This window comes from Melitaea cinxia, chromosome 27 (assembly GCF_905220565.1).
Source record: "Melitaea cinxia chromosome 27, ilMelCinx1.1, whole genome shotgun sequence".
NCBI lineage: Eukaryota > Metazoa > Arthropoda > Insecta > Lepidoptera > Nymphalidae > Melitaea > Melitaea cinxia.
The window spans coordinates 1,747,833-1,771,940 of NC_059420.1; the positions used below are offsets into that span (position 1 = coordinate 1,747,833).

General features: G+C 35.2%; 2 non-coding genes across 2 annotated transcripts; both read left to right on the top strand.

Moving 5' to 3' along the window:
• Positions 1-7,101: 7,101 nt before the first annotated feature.
• Trnad-guc lies at positions 7,102-7,173 on the top strand. The gene has a single exon. It is a non-coding gene; the product is annotated as a tRNA-Asp (tRNA).
• A 5,851-nt stretch (positions 7,174-13,024) lies between these two features.
• Trnad-guc lies at positions 13,025-13,096 on the top strand. The gene has a single exon. It is a non-coding gene; the product is annotated as a tRNA-Asp (tRNA).
• The last annotated feature ends 11,012 nt before the right edge of the window (positions 13,097-24,108 follow it).

Sequence of the window (24,108 nt, forward strand, 5' to 3'; positions counted from 1 at the left end):
TACCTGTAGCGATCGTTACTTATAGTAGGAACATATCTCCTGCAGTAGAGCAGCGTGATGGATTAAGCATTTTTTTTTATCACTAGGTTGGCAAACAAGCGTACGGCTCACCTGATGGTAAGCGATTACCGTGGCTTATAGACGCCTGCAGCACCAGAAGCATCGCAAGCGCGTTACCGACCCAATCCCCAATCCCCCCAGGAGCTCTGGTCACCTTACTCACCTACAGGAACACAATACTGCTTGAAAACAGTATTATTTTGCTGTGATCTTCTGTAAGGTCGAGGTACTACCCCAGTCGGGCTGCTCCATATTTTGAGCAGGAAATTCCTGCTGTGCCCTACCTCAGTAAGCAGCAATTCTTCTTCTATATGAAGAAAGAGGACTATGCCCATTAGTGGGATGTTAGACGCTGAATGCGTATTACACTTATCGCTGTAAATAGTGTTTTTTAAACATTTTTTAATATCATAATATCAAAAATCGACCGTTCCAGCGGGGATCGAACCTGCATCTCCGACTGACCGTGTCGGTGCTCTAGCCAATTAAGCTATGGAACGATGTACCCGCTAGATCGAAATTGTTGATATGATGATTTCATATTCGGTCTAAGCGACCGTGGTGCCAAACCTGTAACTACTCAAAGTTTCATACAATGAATATCTTTGACAGGAGACGACATCATGCTATTTTTCATTTGTACGGTAAAAAAAATGTTTAGAATTTTTTAATGTGTGGATAACACAAAAATAAAATCGTACTAATTAAAGTGTTTTTTTTTGTGAACATATAAATATTTTATAAAAACCTGACACTAAAAAACACAAAATATGAATAAATAATCCAATGTAGTGCAGTCATTTGAAATTATGTGCGTACATGCATTTTGACTACAACATTAACAAAAAAAACTTACCAGTAAGTAAAAAACTCGGAGATGTCCATGCAGTCAACGTCCTTTCTTTTCTCCAACTCCTCAGCGATGCCGGAGTCCACGTCCTCTTCAGAGCTGGTTGAGTCACTCTCGCTGTCTAAACGTGGCGCGCTCATCACGAGCCCCTCGGCGACAGGTTCTGTGGCAGGACCTACGACACTGAGAAGTTAATAGTTTGTCGAGTTCATTCCTTAGGAAATGATACGAAATGAAAAGTTTTTTTTTAATTATACAACTAGGTCGGCAAACAAGCGTACGGCTCACCTGATGGTAAACGATTACCGTAGCTTATAGACGCCTGCAACACCAGAAGCATCGCAAGCGTATTGCCGACCCAATCCCCAATCCCCCCAGGAGCTTTGGTCACCTTACTCACCAACAGGAACACAATACTGCTTGAAAGCAGTATTATTTAGCTTTGGTCTTCTGTAAGGTCGAGGAAATTCATGCTGTGTCCTACGTTCGTTAAAGTTCGGCGTTCATCGATTTATTAGACGTTGTCACGTCAAAACTACGATTTTTTATAAACTACGTCTACTTTTAAAGATAGTATCTTATTTAAAAACTAGCTGTGTAACTTCGTCCGCGTGGAATTTAAAAAAAAATTTTTTTTGTTCAGTTCGATGAGTTATAAAATAAATTCTAAAATAAAAGTAGCCCAAGTTACTCCTTACTATATCAGCTATCTGCCAGTGAAAGTCCCGTCAAAACCAGCTTAGCCGTTTCAGAGATTAGCCGGAACAAACAGACAGATAGACAGACAGACAATTATTGTAAAAAACATTATTTTGGTATATGTACCGTGTATAGAATCATATGCTTTTAGTAAAAAGCGGTTATTATAATACTGCAAACAGACACTGTAACATATATAATGTTACTAATTTGTTTTGGGGAGTATTTGCTCTTTTCTTTTGCTAGGCGTTTTCATTTATTAGCGCGGTCCTTGTGACGTGTGGTTTTGTGTATGGAGGCTATTGGTGGGGATTAGCTGAGTAGGGTTTAGCTCGTGAGTATATAAGCGCTTGTGGCGAGTGACTCCTTCTTTTCCTTCGTTCCAGCCACGGCCAGGTTCAGGGTGCGATTTGTTGGTGTCCTTGGCGGTCACGAGTGGTGCCTGATGCTTCTGGTTCGACCACGTAGCGAGACATTTTGCCCAACGTTCCCAGTTCTAATGTTACCGACCCTGTGGCAGTCGGCGACACTTATTTACGTCGCCAGAAATCGTGGGGAGCTGCGTGAGCTTGACCACGTGGTGCAAGGTGGTGCTTTTCGCAACCTTTTCGACCTCCAACCATGTGCCAGAAGTAATTCGAACCTTTAATAGCTAGTGCTATAGTTTTTTTTTATTACGAGTTTGTGTGTTCATATTTTTTTTATGTTAATATTAAAATACGAGTACATCCGCCAACCCGCATTGGAGCAGCGGTGGATTAAGCTCTGATCCTTCTTCAACGCGGGGAAAGAGGCCTATACCCAGTCGTGGGATATTACAAGCTGAAGCGTAATATTAAAAATTTGTCATCTTTTATTAAACTTAGCAATAAATTAATTTCAATCTGTTATCTTTTTGATTTAATCATCCTTTAATTGAATTATAGTTAGTTTTTCTTTTTATTTTTTTAGTTCGTCGTGTAAAAAATTTAATTTCTCTCAAGATTAATTATCTTAAGGACGCTATCACATTTTTAACTCGCTCAAGTTTCGGTATTTAAATCGCAACACAATAACATTACACGTACGCACACATTGATACCGCTTTCTGCTCGATTTTGTACCGACGTAACTAATCTTGGTACTTGAAAGTATTAATTTTTAATTTTACTGGTATTGATTAGTAAATTTAGTTGTAAGTTTAAAGCCGAACTTGGTAACTGTTACTAAGTTACTGTTACCTACTATTCACGGAACCTCTCCCTTACTCTGTTTATGACGATGTCTTAAGGCGTCAGGGTATCTACTACTCGTTCGTCGTACTATACAATAAAATATAATAGATAATAATACGCCTATTTTTATAATTCAAAATCACATACAATTTTAAGTTATATAATTATAGTTTTAACATTATAATAATATAAACATAACATATTTTACGTAATCTATACAAATATATAAAATTGGAGTGTCCTTTTGTTATATTAAAATACTGCTTTTTACTAAATGCATACGGATGTATACACGGTCCATATACCAAAATAACATTTTTCCAATTTTTGTCTGTCTGTCTGTCTGTGTCTTCCGGCTAATCTCTGAAACGGGTGGACCGATTTTTGCGGTACTTTCACTGGGATATACCTTATGCAATAAGGAGTAACTTAGGCTACTTTTATTTTAGAAATTTATTTATTTTATAACTCTGCAAACGGAACAATGATGATGATGATGAATGTAAATTTAAAATAAAATAATTTTTAACAAAAAAAAAAGACTTCAAACAGGAAACTAAAAAGTGAAAAATAAATTTACTTAGTACAAAGTAATTCGTATTTTGATTTAGTTAATCAGAAATGATTTAATAAATATTTTATAATTTTGAAGTCGGTGCCAAGTAAAAAAATAACTACTCTAGTATCTACTTGTAAGTTGTATTCAGTTTTCTTTCATAATTTGTTTCATTGACTATAAATTAGTTTGAATACTGTTATTATTCTGTTATTGTTTTGATATATTTAATAATATTTTTTGTACTTGTTTTTTGTGTGTGTTGTTTGTATTTGTTATTGTAGTCAGGTTGTTGTAGTATTTACTTGGCACCGACTTCAATATTATAAAATATTGCAATACACAAGCACAAACACCCAGATCATGACAAACATCTTATATGGCCAATACAAATGTCTGTCCTGCGCGGAGATTGAACCCACTAACGCCAGCGCAACAGCCAGTGCTGTGACCGCTGCGCTAACGCGTCGACATACTATGAATAAAGTTCGCTATCAGGTGTACGTAATAACAACGTATTTATTATTATTATTATTATTATTAAAACAACCGGGACTGACAGCCTAGCGTGTTCTCTGAGGCTAGGTTGGTTGGGAGAACCACAAGGATTAACAACTAGACCAAAAATAAAATATTAGTATAAACAAATATCTACTCCGAGCGGGAATTGAACCCGCGACCGTCGGTGTTTAGGCGCCGCCGACACGGCACATGCACCATTATATCAAAGCGGTCGTCAAACAGCAAAAGGTAACTGCTGTAAATTGTTGAGAAATTCCCTCGAGTGTTTATGGGCTCCATCATCAAACCTGGTCCTGCGACACAGATGACCACACAGCAGGTAATTGCTATAAATCGTTGAAAAGTTCCCTTTATTATCTTTCGTCTCCATCATCAGACTGTAATGGCACTTGTAACTCATATAGGTGCAAAGTTCTCATCGATAGAAACGAATTAAGTTCAAACACCAGGTAATTGCTATAAATTGTTGAAGAGTTCCCTCGACTATCTTTCTTCTCCATCATCAGATCGACTCCAGACCTTTATTAAATAGTAGTGCTTTATAGTACTTAATGAAAACATGATTAAATTTACTAGTCACCCGTACGATTTTTGAAAGTTTTCCTCGATTTCTCTAGGATCCCATCATCAGATCCTAGTTTCCTTATCATCGTACCAAACTAGGGATATCTCCTTTCCAACAAAAAAAGAATTATCAAAATCGGTTTATAAACGAAAAAGTTATCTCCGAACATACATTAAAATATATATATATATATATATACGGTCGAATTGAGTAACCTCCTCCTTTTTTTGAAATCGGTTGAAAAGAAGACAAATTGCGAAGATTACTTATTATTATTGATTATTATATATAAACCAGATGCATAGCAAAGACAATCGATTGTGAAGTATCAATTTCGTCCAAGCACAGTACACACAAGGAACTCATTTTTTACGTACTTATTACTTGCGCTGAAGCGATACAGCCGTGCTTCCATGAGCGCGTTTCGGCGCGGAATGACGAACGACGATGGTTCACTTGTAAAAATGTATGAAGAAATTTGAGAGCGTTTCTTATTTTTCTCATAAATGGAAATATTATTTATTTTTATATAAAATATCTAGCGCTACGCATAGAGGACTAAATAAGCAACAATTTCTTAGTGTAGTTATTTTTCTTAGTGCAGTGTATTTAGATATAATGGTTCCTATTCAGACCCGTCTTTTTTTAATTTTTTGCGATTTCTGTGATGGTTAAACTGTATTTGTGTGAAAAGTTTGTATGGGGCTATAGAATTTTTATGGTCTCACTCGGAGATGAATATATTATCTTTCATTTGAAACCAAAATATCCTCTCAGGGTGACTCCTAATTAATTAAAATGGTACGTGAAAAACACTGATATTTGTGGAAAAATGTGATAGCGTCCTTAACGCGCGACAACACTCCAACTTTATTTATTTGTATAGATGAGGTACGTAAAAAAATATCATAAAGGAAGCTCAAAGATGTCGAAGTCTTTTGAAATTAAAAAAAAAAAACTTAGGCATCTCGGGACGCCCGACAGAAGTGATTATAAATTAAACTGTGGGTTAGAGTGAAAAAGGAGGAGCCTACCTACCGCTGCCGTATGCATGAGAGAAAGGGAAGTCACGCAAATCACAAATGTTAGTCTTGGGTACAAAATCACAAATTAAAAATGTGTTGGATAGCAAATTAGAAATTAAAATTGATAATGTTGTGCTCGAACAGGTAACTTCGGCTCGTAATCTTGGTTTAATTCTCGATGGCGAACAAAGGTACATAGAACACATTAATAATAAAATACGAGCTGCTTTTTTTAAACTAAAGACACTATATAATGTTAGGGGTTATTTAAGCGAAAAATTACGTGTACTTCTTTGTGAGTTGTTAGTACTCTCCCAGTTTAATTACTGTAGCTCTGTCTATGGGCCAAGATTGATGGCGACCACAGAGAGGGCAATACAGAGGGTACAAAACGCCTGCATACGGTTCTGTTATGATACTGGCAGGAGAGAACATATTACCCCGTATCTAAATAGCAAAAGCATGTTAAATATGAGCGGCAGAAGAGAACTTAATCTTGCTTGTGTTATTCATAAGGTGATATGGAATAAAAAACCCGAATATCTGTTCGAAAAGCTGATGTGGGTTAAGGATTTTGCACTGCATAGCTTACGCAGAGGCGCGCAACTTTGTTTAAAAATACCAAAACACAAGACATCAAGGTATAGGGGATGCTTCAGATTCTCTGCAGCAAAAATTTGGAATGACTTACCACCCCCATTGAGATGTCGAATGAGTACTGAAACGTTTAAGACAAAGTATCGAAAAGCTTTACTCAATCGACAAATTGCTGCGGAGAATCTGAGTCATGCCCATTGGAAACTGCTTGATCTGAGAAATTTTTTTTTCCAAAAATGATTTTTTCATATACAAGCACACATACACAAACATACACATACACAAACATACACATACACACGCACACACAAATGCATGCTCACGCAAGGGTAACTTTTACATGTTATCATATTATTGTTTATACTACAATCGTTTTTTGGTCAATGTCCTGCTTTGGATACATTTACAAAGTCGTACGGAAACCGGGGAGCACACTGCTTACTCCCACCCAGTATCACAGGGAGAAGGGAGTGGCTGAAAAACAGCGCTGCATGGGACTTTAGTCCTGTGTCAGCTGAAGCTGAGCCACTTCCTATTGCCTATTCATATTTTATTTTTTGTCAAATTTTAATACGTTTTAATATATGTTATGTTTTCATGTTTTTTTTTTGTGTATGTTTACTTAACGTGTTATTTTAACTTGTATATATGTGGCAATAAATCATTTTATTATTATTATTATTATTATTAAGTCAAACAGAAAGGCGCCGTAACGCATTACGTAACGAAGCCGTTTACCCTCTCCCATAAGAAGTTATCACTTCAAAATAAAACAAAATGAAAACTAGTCCTTTCCAAAAAGCTCTAAAAAGCTTTTACAAAAGCTTCCATCAAGCATCGTATTCAAGTACTAGGAAAACATAACGTGTAAGAAGTAAGAGATGTGTAAAAATATTTTCACTGTGTAAAATTAATTCTTCTTTTGTATGAAGTTTTTCTATTACAATAAAACTATAACAACTTTCTAAACCATATTCTGAATGCGAGTCACAATTTCGCATCATCACTCACGGTCTTCGGTAGTATAGTGGTCAGTATCCCCGCCTGTCACGCGGGAGACCGGGGTTCGATTCCCCGCCGGAGAGATGCTTTTTATATTATTAAAGTGAATCTTTTTTAGGCGAATGACGGTAAATGAGGGAATTTTTACTGATTAAACGCAATAATAATAATATTAGCATCACGAAGATGTGCAACGGTTTTGTCGAACATCAGAGCCACCTAGCGTGTACTATAAAAACTACAAAGGAAACTACAAATTACATTAATATCGATGGTATTACAAAAGAAACTTAATCACAAAACTAGATGGCGTTAGTGAGTTCTATAATCTAGTGTCGAATAGAATATAAACCAATTTAAAAATTCAAAGAATGTAAAGACGTTAGATATGAAAACTTTCATAATAATATAGGTATTTGCGTATAAATATATTAAAAAAAATCTTATTATTTATCATTAATACAAATATTAAGAAAATATCTTATTATTTAAAGAAATATGAAGTAAAAGTTAAAGTAAAACCGAGGTAGAATGCATTAAGGTTACTTTTTGTATTTATTTCATTTCATTTTTAACCGACTTCAAAAAAGGAAGAGGTTACTCAATTCGACCGTATATAAATACTTTTTTTTGTGTATGTTCGGGGATAACTTCGTCCTTTATGAACCGATTTTGATAATTCTTTTTTTGTTGAAAAGGAGGTATCCCAAGTGTGGTACCATGATAAGGAAACCAGGATCTGGTGATGGAATTCCAGAGAAATAGAGGGAAACACTGGAAAATCGTAGTGATAACTAGTGCGTTTGTTAATTTTTTTCGTCTACGTACGTTGTATTATTTGTCGATGTAATTGAAGTCGGTTTTTTAACCGACTTCCAAAAAAGGAGGAGGTTCTCAATTCGACTATATTTTTTTATGTATGGTTACTTTAGAACTTTTGACTGGGCGCACCCGATTTCGAAAATTTTTTTTTAATCGAAAGTCGGTGCGTGTCATTTAGTCGCATTTGAATTTATTTGAGATGTAACAACTACTTTTCGAGTTATATCTAAAAATGCGGTTTTACTTGACTATTTTTTCCTCGACCTAAGTTGTATTATACCGCATAACTTTTTACTTGGTGTACCGATTTTGATTAATCTTAATTTAATCAAAAGCTGATACTTGTCATGTGATTCCGTTTAAATTTGATCGAGATAAAATGACGGCATTTTAAGTCTAACTTTGATTGAACTCGATTTTTTTTCGTTTGCAAGTGAACACAAATATTTTTTTAGTATCGAACAATTCAGCCTGTAACTGCTGGCATTGGCCTCTTTCTCCATTTAAGAGAGGGGTTATAAACTATTCCTATATTTTGTCAACAACTGTCAATGCAAATAAAAAAAATATATATATATATATATTTTAAAGGCACAGGTTCTCAAATTGGTTGATATATTTTTTTTATATGTACATTGACTACGCCGGTATTTCTGATCCAATATGCATGATTCACTTTTTGTTCGATGCGGAATAGTTGCCATTTGGTCCCATAAAATAAACTATTCATTTCTGTTTCAAATAAATTAGTAAACTACAATTTTAAGATTCACTGATGTGAATAGAAATTAATACTCCATAAACTGGAGTTCGATGGTGAACAAGAAATATTCATTTATTTATTTACAGAAGAAAAAAAAGATACAATTTATGTGATAAACAGTGCACCAAAAACAAGGAACAGTTTAACAGTGCACAGTGTTTCTAAAGTAATAATACTAAAGTACATACGATATTATATACTAACATAAAAACATGATATAAAGCTATAAAAATATAGATTATACATGTGAATATAATTGGAAAGAAAAAAAATAACATTAAGTGGTTAAAAAATAATAATAATAAAAATAATAAATGCGGTCATGTCAATCTCTCTCTTTAAGTTGGTCTAAAAAGAATTTTTTAAATATGTTTTTATATTTATTTTTTTTAATTTTTTTTTTTTAAATTCGATGGCAGATTATTTATTAAGTAAGGAATAATATATTCAAGCGTACGTTTTCCATAAAAATTACTATGCCTAAGAAAAATCACATAAAAAACTTCGTTACGTTGGATACCGTCATGCGTCAGATAGTGTAATCAGCAACCGAAGAATCTAATTGTTTAATGGTATCAATCGAACGCGGAAGTGATCGCCCCAGATACGAGATAGTGTGTCATTATAAATAAACGTTAGCGACGGGCGGGGAAATGTCACGAGACCACCACCCGCCCGCCCTGCCAACGATGATACAATTTAATATTAATGCCGGGTGTTTCGAGTTTCGTAACTCTGTGACCGGATCATCCGGGTGAATTACTATTACTTAGGTCAAGACCGGAAATCTAATATATAAAATTCTTGTGTCGCGGCGTTTGTAGTTAAACTCCTCCGAAACGGCTTGACCGATTCTCATGAAATTTTGTGCGCATATTGGGTAGGTCTGAGAATCGAACAACATCTATTTTTCATCCCCCTAAATGTTAAGGATAGTCCACCCCTAATTTTTTTTTTAATTTTTAGATATATTTTTTTATTATGATTTGGCGTTGAAAAATACATATAACCTTAAATTTTCACCCTTCTACCACCAACCCCTATTTTTAAATAGCGTTTAGCAGCAAGACAACGTTGACTGAGTCAGCTAGTATTAAAATAAAGTTAAGTTTAGTAAAGATTTTTATGAGGTAATGCACAGCAGGAAATATGTAGCTCATAATCTGAAGCAAACCGAATGGGGATTGCCTCGTCCTCACAGAAGATCAAAGCTAAATAATACTGCTCTTAAGCAGTGTTGTGTTCCTGTGTGAGTGAGGTGGAGAATTCCTGGACAGGGTCGGGGGTAGGCTCGGCAACGCGCTTGCGATGCTTCTGGTTTTGCAGACGTCTTTAAATACAGTAATCGCTTCCCATCAGGTGAGCCGTACGCTTGTTTGCCGATCTAGTTGTATAAAGAAATGCTATTCTCGAGGCCCTTTTTTTCTCTTAGGTATATAACTAGGTCAGCAAACAATCGTACGGCTCACCTCCCGAGTAGAAATTTTTTCGTCTTCCTTAGAAGGACCGGACCAGGCATGCCTGATCAGGACTGGATAAGGCATGTAACGCAAATGATTGGTCTGGACCTGATCAGGATGAGATGAGATTTCCTGATCTGGACCCGATCAGATGGTTCGGTCCGGTCCTTTTAAAAAACACAAATGTATATTCTTGAAAAAATTGTTTAACAAAAAAAAAAATCGTATTGATATTATAAATATGTTACTTAACATAATTGTTATGATATTTATTCCCGTTTACTTTTTCCGATGTATTATTTATTTATGTTTTTACTTTAAATATTAATTATTTTTATGTTATTAATTAATTATTATTATTAATTAAATTTTATTTATTAACTTCTAATAATTAACTACTAATTAACTATTTCCTATTACTTACGACTGCCCCACTGTGTAGAAATGGACTCCCTGCTAGACTGTCCCGATAACTGTGTATATACTAAGTGCGCTTAAAAACATTAATAGCGCGATTCAGGCTCAGTTCGCGTAATTTCTTTCAGGCTATCCTGATCTGGACCGGAACGGGTCCTGATCCAGTATGCCTTTCCATACTTGATTATATTTTACATCAGGCTATCCTTGTCTGGACCAGACCTGGTTCTGATAGAGCCTTCCGGATTTGGCATGCCTCATTCTATCCTGATCCGGTCCAGATACATGATCTGGTTGAGCCTGACCTTTTTTCTACCCGACTAGAATCAGATCTGTAGTGCTATTCTGTAAGAACATTTTCGTGTCTCGACAGCGGAATCCGCGGTGAGATATCAAATTCGTATTCATTAAAACTCGACAGTCCCGTAGCGCCACACTTGTGAGTGCGGCGACGAGTCGAACCCTGTTGCGTGAGAACGTTGACATTTAATAGTATGAATTCGGTATTCTGTAAGGGGATTTACCGCTTCACAGATCACAATTCGAGACTTGGTTCGACACTTGACTTCATGCACATATTCTAAAATAAAGTCATAAGAAAAGAATATCGATAAAATAAACACAGCTCTAAATTGCCGCTCTTCGATTCGACACTCACTTCACATCGCTTGTGCGTACGGAATGTTCACAGAATTCCAAACCAAGGTGAAACGGGTTCACTTTCGAAGTGAGCGCTCTCACTCAGGTGAAGCTCGATATCGAAATTGTTATTTACAGAATAGCCCTGCAGGTCCAGACATATCTTCTGCGTTACATACGTTATTCGGTCCAGATCAGGCATGCCCGGCCCGGTCCTTCTAAGGAAGACGAAAAAATTTCTACTCGGGGATTACCATAGCTTATAGACGTCTGAGGAGCTCGAGCTTTAAGGGGAATTGGTGATAGGGTCGACAACACACATGTGATGCTTTTACTGTTGCAGACGTCTATAAGCTGCGGTAATCGCTTACTATCAGGTGAGCTGTACGCTTGTTTTCCGACCTATTTATATATTTAAAAAAAGTTAGTAAAAATTACATGAAGCAAAAATAAAATTTACTAATCTGTCCTTTACGAACATAACCTCAAGGTTATGTTTGATATTGAGCTGTTGACAAATTTATACCTACTAATAGTTTGAAGAGTGTACGTTATTCTGTATTATATTTACATTTTTAGATGTTGTTCATTTACAATAACGTCAGTACTAATATTATAGAGCTGAAGAGTTTGTTTGTTTGTTTGTTTCAACGTACTAATTTTAGTAATTACTGGTTCGAATAGATATTATCTTTTTGTCTTGAATGGTCTCCTCAAATTAACGCGTATGAAACAGTCAGTTCAGCCTATTGCTGCCCACTGCTGGACATAGGCTTCCCCAAGTTCGCGCCAAAAATCCCGGTTTTCCACTATCCTCATACAGTCTACACCGGCCTTACGTAGATCATTTGTCCAGCAGTCCAAAGGACATCCTACACTTTGTTTGTCAAGACACGGTTTCCACTCCAGCATATGTCTGCTCCAACGGCCATCGGTCCTACGACACAGATGACCAGCCCACTGCCACTTCAACTTGCTAATGCTGTGGGCTATGTCGGTTACTTTCGTTCTCTCGCGGATAGTCTCATTTCTAATCCTATCTTTGAGAGAAACCCAAAGCATAGCCCGTTTCATTGCACGTTGAGTTACTTTAAACTTGTGAACCAGTCCTTTGTAAGTGTCCACGTCTCGACTCCGAATATTAACATAATAACATAATATGTTGGCATATCAAGTGATATGTAATTTAAATAATATGATCGAGGAAATTTTATTTGAATTAATATTTAACTAATATTCATTCTTCTTTTGTATAAATATTTTATCTTATAAGTATACCTAATATATAAAATTCTCGTATCGCGGTGTTTGTAGTTAAACTCCTCCGAAAAGGCTTGACCGATTCTCATAAAATTTTGTATGCATATTGGGTAGGTCTAAGAATCGAATAACATCTATTTTTCATCCCTCTAAATGTTAAGGGTAGTCCATCCCCATTTTTTTTTAATTTTTAGATAAATTATTTTTTATTTTATTATGATTTGGCGTTAAAAATACATACAACCCTAAATTTTCACCCTTCTACCACCAAACCCTATTTTTAAATAGCGTTTAGCGGCAAGACAACTTTTGCCGAGTCAGCTAGTCTATCTATACTAATAAATAGAGAGCCACTTTTTTCGGTTATACTGCGAAAACTACTGAACCGATCGGAATAATACTTATACCATAAGATGCAGCGTGTTTTTGAGAAGGTTTAAATATATGATGTGTTGGTGATTACTTATCATGTAACAAAATATAGACGGACAGAGGTCGCTAGTGTTATATAAATAATTAAATAATTAAGACACATTCTGAATTCGAGTCACAATTTCGCGTCTCCTCTCACGGTCTTCGGTAGTATAGTGGTCAGTATCCCCGCCTGTCACGCGGGAGACCGGGGTTCGATTCCCCGCCGGAGAGATGCTTTTTGTTTTTTTACGTAAATGAAATGATACAAAGACTTTTGTCTTTGTACGCGTATCACGGAAATATCAATGGATAGGTTGGCTTTAAGTTTTTTAATTAATATTCCGACAGTTACATACATGAACCTTATCTAATAATATTGTCATACATTGAACTAGCGACCCTCCCCGGCTTGCGACGCTTGCAAAAACTATCAGTGTTACTCTATTATATTATGCGTGTGTTATACATATAAACCTTCCTCTGGAATCACTCTATTTACTAAAGAAAACCGCATCAAAATCCGTGTCGTAGTTTTAAAGATCTAAGCATACAGACAGCGAGAAGCGACTTTGTTTTATACTATGTAGTGATTGAGAACTAGCTATACCCGCGGCTTCGGGATTGTATCTGATATCATACTCATTATATTTTAAGTGTGATCTTGATCCCGTGGGAATTATGGGATGACAAGTCCTTTATCTTATTTCGGGATTTTTAGTTGTTTTGGATCAAAAAGAAAGACAGACAGACAAACTAAAATTTTAAAATCGTTTGTTTATGTTTGATTATCGTGTAAATAACCATTTGCACTTAAAAAAGCACCGTTACTTTGAAATTACAGGCAGACACTTAAATTTTATTTATATGTACGCTTCAGCCTGTAATATCCCGCTGCTGGGCATAGGCCTCTTTCCCCGTGTGTGCTTTTAACAGACGGTAGTGGAAATATTATTGATTCTTGTTATTTTTATTTGGTTAAATATGAATTAATTGATTGATCCAATAACTTTTCACTAATTGAATCAAACGACAGAAAGAAAATTTTGCATGAAAAATAAAAATGGCGCGTAATTCAACAGATGTAAAATTACTTATTCTATGACATTTAAAAAATATATATACAAATCAAATAAGGTGATATGCTAAGACCGTAAAAAATGTGAAAGGGAGGTAATAGGTTACGTATTGTACTATTTAATTATTTATTGTTTAAAAATAAACATAAATATTAAAATTCCGATTTTGGTGACATTGCAGGCTGATCACTGGTAATCGCGAAGGGTTCATTATAATAATAATAAAAAAAATATTCAAATAGGCTTCAAAAGCACCTTCGAATCGGCATTTTACAAATAAAAATTTTAAAGTTTATTTTTAAAAGTGAAGCTACCACCGGTTTGTAATGTACATTTGCAGAGAAGAATCGGCAAGAAAATCCGCAGATACTCTTCTGAAAATAATTTATAAACTGTGTTTTACTACAAAATAATTATATTAAAATTATAAGTAAAAGTGTTGTTTAATAAATAAACGTACAAAGTCGTCGACACAATAGTAGTGTGATAACATTTGCGAAATATTTACATAATTTTTTTCGTCCGTGATCTGTCATCACGCGTCAAACAGCTGCTAATGTTGGCAGTACATCAAGTTAACTCATATGCTACTGACTAACCGTGTACGTAAGGTACAGTGATATATGCTTGTATTCTTTTCTCCCTAAAACTTACAGAATAGCTTAAAGCGCTGTAAAGCGTAACTCTCAGCGCCAGTAAGTATCAGTGTCACCGAGTGTTAGTTGTTTCACAGTGTTTTACGCCCCATATTTTTTTTCCACATCGTGTACCTTCCGTTTATTAAAGAATTAACTCTAATAACGAAAATAAAACGGTATATCGTTTCTTAAGGGGTAAATTCTAATAAACAAACATAAAAATTTCAACATCATTTTATTAATATAAAACCGTGACATATTAAACAATGACAGTGTCAAGAATTTCGTCATAGCTTGTTGACATGGTCTTATACATGACGATTGACAGAAACAGCCGTTGAGAGATGTAGGTTCAAGTTCGGATATCACTAATTTGGATGTTCTACAAGTATTTTAAATCTTACAGCATGTTTTAGCATTGAATTCTAATATATTTATAGCTTATTAACATTTTGCAAATATGGATTTAAAATTTGTAGTTTACTAATTGAGGAAAAAATGGTACCAATGGCCTATTCTACCTCCTGCTGGTAAAGTCTATTCGTAACTTATGTGCAGGATAAAACACAACCATTGCAACAGGTCTTTAGTATTAGTATTAATATAAAAGGCTAACAAGTTGGATATTTCAAATAATTTGATCATCGCCGTCGATGATGAAAGAAAAAATTTTAAAGATCAAATGTATCTCGTCAGTATGTCGTCGTCGCTTAGTAGTCGAGTATTATAGATATCATCGTAACTCGGCAGCCGAATCCAGCTAATTAACAAAAAATCATTTTTGCTTTGAACAAGAAGAGATAGTTCCTTAAGCCTTTTGTATGTTTTTTTTTAATTAGTTGAAAGTTGTTGTGACTTTTGTTGAAAACTAGACGTCTCGCGTGATTTCACTTGTGTTAAATTCTTTTGAGAAATAAAGTAATTTTTATACTGTTTGATGATGATATTTTTTCTTACTTTTGTTAAGTTGGAGTAACTTAGCTTTGAATTGGTAATAGGCTTATTCCTCCTTATTAACTTAAGAGATTATTAAATCTAATTAAATAAATCTCTCCGCTTTGTAATAAATAGTACAGTTATCAGAGATTTAGAGATTGTAATAGTATGAGAAAAAGATATTTGTTGTAACTGTTAAAACTAATATACATAATATGACAAGCTCTTTTTTAATTTTTTTGTTAAATAAACTATCTATCATATCACAACCTAAACTTCTTTGATAATTTATTTTTAAAATGTTGTAATATATGGTTCCTGGCAGTACATTTAGTAACATGCTGCGTAATATACTAGAAATGCAAAAATTATAATTTAATTGTGACTAAAATAGTTTGCAGGCAAATATAATTAAATTACCTTATTTTCCGGGAAATTTCCTAAAACGACGACACTATTTTAACACACGACAACAATGTTATAATACAAAACACTCTCACTGCTACAGTTATATTTAAACTTTAAACTTTATTTAATAAGGTTCTTTATACAGTCAACTTTTTTTCGAATTAGAAAAAAAGGTTTTTTATAGAGTATAGTTTTAAAATACTTATGTAACTTTTTTTTTAATAGTAATAGAAACTTTTTTTTCGTTAGCGCGTTAGTTTTGCTAGCGCCCGGACAGACACTGGGGCGTTTTATTTCGTGTACTTTGACTTGAACGCACATAGAACGTATAGAGTTAATTAGTTAGTCAACAATTTTTTAATAAAATCGCAAATAATGTTGATTTTAGACTAGCTTTTTTATATTTTTAATAATTATGCGTAATATATGCTTTAGATTATATTTTTATATTATCATTGTTTATAAGGGGGTAAAACGGGGGTTGCAAGTTTGTATGAAAGTCCTATGTTTTTGAAGTAAGAGATCTGAAATTTTAAATGTATGCTCTATAGATGATGAGAAGACGTCCAAATAATGTATCTTTAGAAATCAACCCCTTTTTGGGGTTAAAACGGGGGATGGTAGGTTGACTCACTGAGCACGAAATCTCCGAAACTATAACACCTACAAACTTGAAATTTGGCAGGAAAGCTCCTTATAGGGCGTAAACATCCGCTAAGAACGGATTTTACGAAACTCGACCCCTAAGAGGGTAAAATGGGGGTGGGAAGTTTGTATGAAAGTCCTATGTTTTTGAAGTAAGAGACCTGAAATTTAAAATGCATGCTCTATAGATGATGAAAAGGCGTCCAAATAATGTATCTTTAGAAATCAACCCCTTTTTGAATATATATAAAAGCGAAAGGTCACTCACTCATCACGAAATCTCCGAAACTATAACACCTACAAACTTGAAATTTGGCAGGTAGGCTTCTTATAGAGCGTAGACATCCGCTAAGAACGGATTTTATGAAACTCGACCCCTAAGGGGGTAAAACGGGGGTTGCAAGTTTGTATGAAAGTCCTATGTTTTTGAAGTAAGAGATCTGAAATTTTAAATGTATGCTCTATAAATGATGAGAAGACGTCCAAATAATGTATCTTTAGAAATCAACCCCTTTTTGGGGTTAAAACGGGAGATGGTAGGTTGACTCACTGAGCACGAAATCTCCGAAACTATAACACCTACAAACTTGAAATTTGGCAGGAAAGCTCCTTATAGGGCGTAAACATCCGCTAAGAACGGATTTTACGAAACTCGACCCCTAAGGGGGTAAAATGGGGGTGGGAAGTTTGTATGAAAGTCCTATGTTTTTGAAGTAAGAGACCTGAAATTTAAAATGCATGCTCTATAGATGATGAAAAGGCGTCCAAATAATGTATCTTTAGAAATCAACCCCTTTTTGGGGTTAAAACGAGGGTAGGTAGGTTGACTCACTCATCACGAAATCTCCGAAACAATAACAGCTACAAACTTGAAATTTGGCAGGAAGGCTCCTTATAGGGCGTAGAGATCCGCTAAGAACGGATTTTGCGAAACTCGACCCCTAAGGGGGTAAAACGGGGGGTTGGAAGTTTGTATGAAAGTCCTATGTTTTAGAAGTAAAAGACTTGAAATTTAAAATGTATGCTCTATAGATAGCGAGAAAGTGTCCAAATAATGCACCGTAATCTATATATATAAAAGAGAAAGGTCACTGACTCACTCATCACGAGAACTTAATAACCGCTGGATGGTCCATCCATCCAGGATGGACAAAGATGAGGCAGGGAGGTAGATTATAGTTAGTTGACGTCCGCTAAGAACGGATTATGCAATATTCCACCGCTAAGAGGGTTTAATTAAGGTTGATAGTTTGTATGAAACATATACAGCCTGAAAATAAAACTAAAAATGTGGTGTATAGAGAGGTTTTATAAAAATAACTATTAAATTATACTAAATTGTGCCTTTTAAAAAGTTACTCAGTTTGATAAGCATTTCAAGTGACTGAAATAAAAAAAATATTTGCGTTAAGCATCTTAATAGTAATGCATATCTTCATAACCACGCGGACGGAGTCGCAGGCGACAGTTTGTGTATTATAAAACAAAGTCCCCAAAAGTATATGTGATGGATTCCTTCAAAATCTACAGAACGGATTTTCATGCGATTTCACCAATGGAGAGAGGGCTTGGAGAGAAAGGTTTACGGAACGGCTAAGCCGATTTCGATAATAGTTTCACTGGAAGTTTGCCGGGAAAACTTTGTGACGCACTGATTTCTACGCGGGCGAAGCCGCGGGCACAGCTAGTTGTTTATAAAGTAGTAACTTGTAGATGATGTATCAAGATGAAACCTGCACCAGGTTTTAAGTCAGACCACAAAGATCGTAAAAAAACAGACTTAAAGCGAAAAAATCTAATTATAATAAAACTAACTCTAATATTTTGTATTTATGATTCTCTTACCCTGTAATTAGTTTTACCTAAATATTTCTCATATAAGCCTTGTTCTAGCGTTTAATGTTAAAACTGCATGTTATGTTGTAACTGTATATTAATATAATTTCATGCAAATCACATAGGTAGGTTACAATTACCGATCTAAATGATTTAATAATTCTATAAATACACATACAATATTAGTAGCTCATCGAGAGTTCCGGTTTCAATTTCCGTTTTTCTTTTAAACATTAATAATCATTTTATATACAATAATTATTTAAAAACTTTAGTAATAGTAATTATTCGTCGACTCCTCTCGCTCTTTGTCCGACGTAAGTCGTTGCATCTCGTCTATTCTTATAACGAGTTCATCGTTGCATGCGGACTTATTACATAGCTAAATAACTGTGTACATGTTTATATTTTAAGTTTATTTATTTTGAAATTAAAAATTTCAATTTTTTTTTTTTTGAGAAATAGAATGAATGCTTTTTTTAACATTGCCTTTTTAATTTAAAAAAAAAAAAATGTTACCTTTTTAATTTGTCCAAATGTCATTAAATAAAAAAATGTAAATTTGTAAAATTTACAAGAATTAAAAGATATTTTTAAACAATTCATTATAATTTTCTGTACAATTTTAATTTTCGGAATACAGTCCCAATGTTCTATTCTAGATTTCGTACTATATGTATACGTACTTCCATTTTCATCTTACTCAGATTTTTTGCGTGAAATAAAACAAAATTAAGATATTCAATACCAAAATGAAAACGTATAATTGCGCTTAAAAACTATTACATATATTAGTAAGATCACAGAAATAAAATGTCAAGTGAGCCATTTATTCTATACATCATTGACATATAAACACTTGCTGTGCCCCCGACTTCGTCCGCGTGGAATTTAACAAAATAATTATTGTTCAGTTCGCAGTTATAAAGTAAATAAAAAAAAACTAATATATAAGTAGCCTAAGTTACTCCTTATTACATCAGCTATCTGTCAGTAAAAATCCCGTCTAATCGGTCCAACCGTTTCAGAGATTAGCTGGAAAAAACAGACAGAGAGACAGACAAAGTTATCTTGGTATATGTACTGTGTATACATACGAATGCCGAGCCGACCGATGGTGGAATAACCATCCAACTGCTGGCTTTGAAATACACAGGTCGAAGACGGGCAGCTGCGTCTTCGGTGCGACAAAGCCAGCCCTGCAGTCACCAACCTGCCTGCCCAGCGTGGTGGCTATGGGCAAAACACATGAGTTCACGCCATTTTTAGCGTGAACTTGTGGAGGCCTATGTCTAGGAGTGGACTGCGAAAGGCTCCTGTGATACATACGTATGAATTCAGTTAAAAGTGGTTATTTTAATATTACAAACAGACACTCTAATTTTATTTATTTGTATAGATTTTGGTATGTGAACATTGTTTTTTATGTTATTACTAGCTGTGCCCGCGACTTCGTCTGCGTGGAATAGGAACAATTCAGTATTTCTGTCGTAAGTACATGATTTTTGCAAAATTTTTACTGTTTACGCAGGTCACGCAGCAAAAGCTCTCAAAAGGAAAAAAATCCAATTTTGAAACATTCTTCATTAGTGCTCCGCTCCTATTGGTCTCAGCGTGATGATATATATATATAGCCTTCTTTGATAAATGGGTTATCTAATACTGAAATAATTTTTCAAATCGGACCAGCAGTTGCTGAGATTAGCGCGTTCAAACAAACAAACAAACTCTTCAGCTTTATAATATTAGTACAGTATAAACATATACACAAAACAAAAGACTATCAAATCATATGCTCCTAAACGTATCAAAATACGTAATTACTATTAATAAGTATTAAAGTGCGCGCCAATTCGCTAATTGTGTCGGTAGTCTGTTTATAATAATGACCCGAACGACGTGACAGACTGCGTTGTAATTTATTTTATGTATTGTTTATACTTATGGGCTTTGCCCTGTTTGTATACTTGAATTACATTTTAGATAATACTAGCGACCCGCCCCGGCTTCGCACGGGTGCACTGCTGATACTAAATATACTACAGAATGTCTTTATTTATAGAGTGAAGCTAGCTTATGACATGGTTAATAACATAATAACAACAACATTCAAATATGCGTCGTTAGATTACACGTTGTTACAGAATGCGTTGAAGAAATAAAGGTTCACTGCTCGTTCCCCGTAGGTGATAGCGTGATAATATGTAGCCTATATGTTGACCCGACTTCTTAATTCGAATATTAATTCGTGCCAAATTTGAAGTAAATCCATGCAGTACTTTTTGACTTTATCCTGGACATACCTACAGACAAACAAACAAACAGACAAAAATTCTAAAAACTATATTTTTGGCTTCGGTATCGATTGTAGATCACACCCCAAATATTCTTTTAAAAAAAATATTCAATGTACAGCTTTGACTTTCCTACCATTTTATTATATGTAAGTATAGATTATTTTGTAATAAACTGCTTCATTTCAGAACTTATAATATAGAATCCATAAACTCATCAAGTCCATTATTCTATGACCCTCAGTGACGTAGCGAGCTTTACTCGCGTCTGGGGCACAATCACTTTTTAGCTTCTGGCCCCCCATCCGAAAACCATTTGACGCCCCTTTGTGAGTAGCGCCCGGGGCGTGATGCCCCCCCCCCCCCTACTCCTCCCTTCTCCCCTCTCGCTACGCCACTGATAACCCTATATTCCTAAAAACATGGACAAATGCAGACCAAATTCACACACAGTTATGAGAGGCTATCAGAATTCGATATGCATTTCCATGTCCATGCTTTTATGACATTTATGAATTTTTTTCTATAAGGAATTCTACCTATGACAACATTTGAAAGTGAATTCGTATGAAATAGACTATTTTTTTAATAGGCCCAATCTTAAAATTGTTTTTTTAGTAATTTGCATTACACTTCATATTAAGAATGTTAGAAAGAAATAAACTTGTTCTAATCCTCAGTAAAAACATCTGGTAGTTAGGTTGGTGAATAGCTAGATTCATCTCGGGTAGGATTGCCAGGTCGTCTAATCTAGTAGTCTAAACAGTTTGGCCGGGCATTTAGTTAAAAATAAGGACACCCTAAATTATCAAGTATTTGGTGTCATATAATTAGCATTAATACGACATAATTATGACAAAAATTATGCTCGCCCGTGAATTACGCTTCGGATTGCGACTGGTCAAATTAAAAAACCTTAAATAAACCGGACAACCGGATACCGTATAGTTTGACCGGTCACGCATTTAAAAAGCCTATGATTAATTTTATCTAACTACATAGCTAATCGCAGGTAGTTTCAACAAAGTGTTATCGAGTCTTTACATTCGAGGAATTTTAGTCTGTCGAAACAGTCAATTCTTTACAAGATCGTTTCACAATTGATGTCTGTTACAGCTACTCTGCGGCATGATCTCTATTCAGCCTGCAACATCCCACAGCTGGGCATAGCGCTCTTTCTCCTTGTAGGAGAAAGGTTGGAGTATCCTCCACGTTGCTCCATTGGAGGTTGGCGGATGTTTCAGCGCATACTTGTATAATTATACAAAAAAAAGCGAGTGCCAGCTACAAGACGAGACTGAAGCTTACTCCTAAAGAACGAGAACTCACTCTCATTGCAGACCAGAGTTATTGAAGTAAAACTTCTTCACACACGCTTGACTTAAGAGTAAGCTGGTGAAGGCATGACGAGAGCGTTACGTTATGATTTTTTTTTTATGTCACTAGGTCGGCAAACAAGCGCACGGCTCACCTGATGGTAAGCGATTACCGTAGCTCATAGACGCCTGCAACACCAGAAGCATCGCAAGCGCGTTGCCGACCCAATCCCCAATCCCCCCAGGAGCTCTGGTCACCTTACTCACCAACAGGAACACAATACTGCTTGAAAACAGTATTATTTTGCTGTAATCTTCTGTAAGGTCGAGGTACCCCAGTCGGGCTGCTCCATATTTTGAGAAGGAAATTCCTGCTGTGCCCTACCTCAGTTAATAGGCGAGGCGAACGAAAGTTGAGAGGGAGATATTAGTTCATCATCATCATCACTATCATTTCAGCCTATCGCAGTCCACTGCTAGACACAGGCCTCCACAAGTTCACGCCAAAAATGGCGCGAACTCATGTGTTTTGCCCATAGTCACCACGCTGGGCAGGCGGGTTGGTGATCGCAGGGCTGGCTTTGTCGCACCGAAGACGCTGCTGCCCGTCTTCGGCCTGTGTATTTCAAAGCCAGCAGTTGGATGGCTATCCCGCCACCGGTCGGCTTTTTAAGTTCCAAGGTGGTAGCGGAACTGTCTTCCCTTAGTCACCTCTTACGACACCCACGAGAAGAGAGGGGGTGGCTATATTCTAAAGTACCGTAGCCACACAGTACTATTATTGTTGATATTAGTTAGATGAAGCTAAAGAAGTTTTACTTCAGTCGTGTGGTCTAAGGCACACTCGTTTTTGGTTTCAAGCGATGTAACTCCCCTATATTTTTTGTCATACCACGCGTTAAATATAATATATAAGGATTAAACTCGAATAGGACAACAAATAAAGCAAAAATAAATAACTTATCATTTATTATTCCAAAAACGTACAGAAAAAAAATCAAACAATTATCCATTAGTCGATCAACAAAACATTAAAACCGTAATTATCTCCTCACACAACATATATTTACAATAGTGGAAGATATACAAAAATAAATCATTTTTATTAGAAACATACAAGCGACACTACATACCATTTATAAGTTATATACAGAACATCAGTTAAACAGAAGAAGTAGTTTAGACATGAGATGAGTTTATATTCTATTTTTTTTTGGAATAGTCCTAAATAGTAAACAAATATGGCGTACTTCCGACCACAGACAATAGAGTAATGTAAGTATAGTAAAGTGACACAAAGAGCAAATGAATGAACAATATTAATAAGCCATAGACGAATATAAAATTCATTTTATGTTCAAATATTTAACGCTAACATATTGCTAAAATTGTTTCAAAACCTAATAATATATTCAATATTTTTGCTAAAAATTAGTAGAGGTACAGAATTACGAAAAAAAATATATTAATCGAGCATCGAGCATAAAAGGCAACAAATTTATATTTCGTTTATGTAAAATGGTCGGTAAAAAAGACGTCAAAATAAAATTTACAACAAAATAGGGCCGCCTGTGTCTAGAAAAAAGTCGACTATATTAGTATTATTGTCACATTATTTGTATTCACTATAAATATAGAACCTTGCGCCGGCGGTACACTCTGTATAACTTGTAAACAAAAGGATTGATAACACTGTTGCTCACGTAGCTCTCATTGGGTAACCCTAAGTCTCATACTAAAGTCCCACAAAATTTTCCTGTGAACTACAATAAACTTTTATGGCAATGCTATGCGCTATACTTTTATATTATATGGGATAGCGTTAAAAATGTTCAGAGTGAAATTGATATTCAGAAGTGTTCATAATATAAAATAAAACCCTTACAATAAACACTACTATAAAATATTGACATTTATATATTTTTATCAGCATATTTTACGCTCAACATAAATAAATAAAAAAAAACAATATCTAAAACATAATAACAAATCGCTTTACGGTAACATTGTTTTATAACTTACTAACAAATTATGATTCGTGAAATTTAAAATATAAGTAAAAAAACACGGCCCATTTTATCGCTCATGCCGTTC